The sequence below is a fragment of the Penaeus japonicus genome, unplaced genomic scaffold (genome assembly GCF_977035675.1).
Source record: "Penaeus japonicus unplaced genomic scaffold, GWHDUDI00000001_assembly GWHDUDI00000040, whole genome shotgun sequence".
NCBI lineage: Eukaryota > Metazoa > Arthropoda > Malacostraca > Decapoda > Penaeidae > Penaeus > Penaeus japonicus.
Window position 1 is genome coordinate 23,592,354 of NW_028234442.1, and position 5,000 is coordinate 23,597,353.

A 5,000-nucleotide genomic window follows, 5' to 3' on the forward strand; every position below is an offset into this window, starting at 1 on the left:
ACTTGCTTGCTTGCTTACTTGCTTGCTTGCTTGCTTGCTTGCTTGCTTGCTTGCCTGCTTGCTTGCTTGCTTGCGAAAGAGGAAGACATTATAAAGACGGGCAACGGATCGAGAAGCCACAGTGTGTCGTAATCACAGGAGGACATACAGTAATTCGTGAAAAAAAATTAATAAGGAAATAACATAAGGAAATACAAAACCACAGCGTTTCAATTAAAACCACTAGACTCCGTTATAAATGTAGCTGCAATTTAGTGTTTGAACTCGAATTAAAACACTAAATTCAGAATATATACGTTTATATATGTAAATGCATATGTATGTGTGTGTGTGTGTGTGTATTCATGTATGTATATATATATATATTTATATATTTATTCATTTATTCTACGCGTTTTACTCATTGCCAAAATTCACTGGATCGGGGAGCTTCTTTTTGCTGACTGAGTTTGCTTGTAAATGTTAATGTTCCTTCTTCCTTGATTCTGAATGCTACTGCTAGTCTCCATAAGGTTGATTTATGCCGTGTGCTTGCTTGCTTGCTTGCTTGCCTGCTTGCTTGCTTGCTTGCGAAAGAGGAAGACATTATAAAGACGGGCAACGGATCGAGAAGCCACAGTGTGTCGTAATCACAGGAGGACATACAGTAATTCGTGAAAAAAAATTAATAAGGAAATAACATAAGGAAATACAAAACCACAGCGTTTCAATTAAAACCACTAGACTCCGTTATAAATGTAGCTGCAATTTAGTGTTTGAACTCGAATTAAAACACTAAATTCAGAATATATACGTTTATATATGTAAATGCATATGTATGTGTGTGTGTGTGTGTGTGTGTGTGTGTGTGTGTGTGTGTGTGTGTGTGTATTCATGTATGTATATATATGTGTGTGTGCGCACACGCGCGCATTGAGCCTGCTCTAGGAATATGATGAAACCTATTACCATAGTAGGCATAGCTTATCCTTATCTAAAGTGCTAAGATGTCGATAGCGCAGCCACGCCATGCTGCTAAGATAATGAGGCTGGCCCGAGAGGCGAAATGCCGATAGCAATAGCAGCTCTGATAGAGATCTCGTATCTACACACCCACGTCCGTAAAGGTGCATATCTACGCCGATGTTAAATCAGTATACCTTTAGATTTCCTGCTTGTAAGGAGGCGATAAGATTAGCTTCCTGAATAGCTAATCTCCGGCGGCAGGGCGGCAGGACCCGAGGATTCATTTACATGATTGGTAATTCTAAGGATTAGCATTGCTATTTTTCTTCTCGTAATAATCGTTATCAATCTTATGGTTATTTCTAGTCATATTATTCACATTACCTTTGATATAAATCACATTTTCATTTCATTAATTTTGTCATCATCATAAAAATCATCAATATCATTAAAGCCTTTTTGCAATAATACTAATATAAATTCCGGTTATTATAGTAAAAAACCCCCAAAAAATAGAAATAATAGCTGTATGGTAATCTTCCTATCAATATTGATGATAAAAGTACGTACATATTAGCAATAAATTATAACAATAATGGAAGCAGATTACTACTACCACAAAACATAATAAGAGTAAGTAATGAAACTAAAGTGATGGTTACAACTAGGCCTATTAAAATAATGCTAATCATAATAGCAATAGTACTGCTATTAAGATTATCAACACAATTACTATCATAATGACACATAATAATAATGGTAATAATAAATAGTTATGATATATGATAACGATAATAAGATAAATAGTAAAAAAAAAGGGTAAATCAGCTGATTTGACTATCGTTAGTATGATAATGAGTGAACATTATAATTATCATGATGATTATAATGATAATGATAATAACAATAATGGTACTTGTAACGATGATGTTAATAGTGATAGTGAGATAATGATGATGGTGATAATGATGATGGTGATAATGATAGTGATGAAAACGATGATTGTGATGAGGATAATGATAACAACAAGAGCAGCAACACGTACTGTTACTCAAATTAGTTGGATTGCATTGTTGATCTCAAAATAGATAATGTAATAGACTCAGACTCATCGCCAACCTATTTTCCGAAGCACGGCGCCAATGCCAAAGGAATTTGTCAACACATTCCCTGTGCTTCTTTTTCTTTGACTCGAACGCCTCTCTCACCCCATGCACATGACCGCGTGGCCAATGCGAGGGAGGAAGAGAAAAAGGGAAACAAGGAGAAATACTAAGAAGAAAGAGAGAGAGAGAGAAAAAAAACACATGCGAGGGAGGAGGTAAGGAAGGGAAACAAGGAGATATACTAAGAAGAGAGAGAGAGAGAGAGAGAGAGAGAGAGAGAGAGAGAGAGAGAGAGAGAGAGAGAGAGAGAGAAAACACATTCGAGGGAGGAGGTAAGGAAGGGAAATAAGGAGAAATACTAAGAAGAGAGAGAGAGAGAAAAAACACATTCGAGGGAGGAGGTAAGGAAGGGAAATAAGGAGAAATACTAAGAAGAGAGAGAGAGAGAAAAAACACATTCGAGGGAGGAGGTAAGGAAGGGAAACAAGGAGAAATACTAAGAAGAGAGAGAGAGAGAGAGAGAGAGAGAGAGAGAGAGAGAGAGAGAGAGAGAGAGAGAGAGAGAGAGAGAGAGAGAGAGAGAGAGAGAGAAAACACATGCGAGGGAGGAGGAAAGGAAGGGAAACAAGGAGAAATACTAAGAAGAGAGAGAGAGAGAGAAAAAAAAAAAAAAACAAATACGAGGGAGGAGGAAAGGAAGAGGAACAAGGAGAAATACTAAGAAGGGAGAGAGAGAGAAAAAACACCAACGACAAAAAAGACGGAAACGACCATTGGTTTAACCGCCAAATTGACTCAATGACCTCCAAAAAGATATGGTTTTATTGCAATAGTTTGGGTTCGCTTTCATTAATTTCCCTATGCTCATTTTTACCCGCGTTTTGTCTGAATAACATGAATTACAGGCTAAGTATGTACATACGGTATATATGAGTGTATTCACACACACACACACACACGTGTGTGTGTGTGCTTGTGTGTGTGTGTGTGTGTGTGTGTGTGTGTGTGTGTGTGTGTGTGTGTGTGTGTGTGTGTGTGTGTGTGTGTGTGCTATCATATGCGCCATTATGATAGTATATAATTATGATAGTGTATATATATGTATATGCATATGCATATATATATATATATATATATATATATATATATATATATATATATATATATATATATATATATGTATATGAATGTATGTATATATGTATGTATGAATATTATATATACATATATATCTATATCTCTCTCTCTATCTCTCTCTCTCTCTCTCTCTCTCTATATATATATATATATATATATATATATATATATATATATATAGTATATATATATATATATATATATATATATATATATATAAAGAGAGTGAGGGAGAGAGAGAGGCGAGGCAGCGCCAGCGCGGCCACTGCCAACTGCACACCTGAGCGCGCTCCAAGGGCCACGGGACGCCTCGAGGGCTAGCGCCGCTGCCTCTGCCAGGACTCCTTGCATGCACACGCGCACGCACACACGCGGGGGAGGAGGAGGGGCGTCCGGGTGGGGGTGGGGGGGGTGTCCCACATACTCATACAAACAAATGCATGTATGTATGTATAGGTACGTATGTATGTATGTATATATATTTATGTATATGTATGTACGTATGTATCTACCTATCTATCTGCATATATATACACACACACACAAACACACATTAGTATGTCTACCGACACACACACACACATATGTCGTCGTGTGTGTGCATGTCGAGAGCGAGAGAGAGCGAGAGAGAGCGAGAGAGCGAGCCCAGCCGCCCACCCCAGACGCCCACCGCAAGGGGTCCAAGACGGGGAGGGGAATCCCCGCCCAGGACGGGTTCCGCGGGGGTTGGTGTCCTGCGCACGGGCTATTTTGAGAGGCTGATTTGCCGCTTGAATTCTCGCGGTAACAAATCCTCGATCGCCAATCTGCTCTCCTAACTAACCAAGTCATTGAAAAGAAAAAATATAGAAACACATTTTTCAGCTTCGTTATGAATGAATATCTACCCAAGTCATTGAGAGAGAAAATATAGAAACACATTTTTCAGCTTCGTTATGAATGAATATCTACCCAAGTCATTGAGAGAGAAAATATAGAAACACATTTTTCAGCTTCGTTATGAATGAATATCTACCCAAGTCATTGAGAGAGAAAATATAGAAACACATTCTCCAGCTTCGTTATGAATGAATATCTAACCAAGTCATTGAAGAGAGAAAATATAGAAACACATTCTTCAGCTTCGTTATGAATGAATACTTGCATTAAAGGTGAAGAGTAAGTTGATGTTCGATCATTAATGATATTATGCGAACTGTGCCTAATGCAGACACCTTGTCTGACTCGATGAAGAGTTGTAGTTATCACTCGGGGAGGAAGAGGCTGAAGAAGAAGGAGGAGAAGCAAAACAGAGAGAAACTTGAGGTGAGGAAAGGAGAAAGCAGAAAAGACGATTATAAATATAGAGGAGAAAGAAAATCACAATCATAAAAAATATGCACCCCCCAATAAAAAGAAAAAGTAGAGGAAAAATAGAAGAAAGGGGAGAGAAAAAATAAGAAGCAACAAAGACAGACACAAAGACGTTAGAAGAAGAAGAAGAAGAAGAAAAAAAAGCAAACACCAAAGGTCATGGTGGTTCTCCCTATCTCGTAATCGTAACACGAAACAAGGTCAACTATTTTAGCAACTGACCTTTATATTTAGGGAAGTCCTGACCTTATCTTGCCTTATAAGGAGTAGGGGATGTGAAGGTGAAGGGGAACGCAGGAGGGAGGGGGAGGGAAAAGAGGGAGAGGGAGAGGGAGAGAGAGAGAGAAAGAGAGAGAGAGTATAGATAGATAGATAGAGAGCAGGTATAGATAGAGTAGGTATAGGTAGAGAGAGAGAGAAAGAGATAAAGAGAGAGTTGGAAGATAGGGGGAGGGGTGG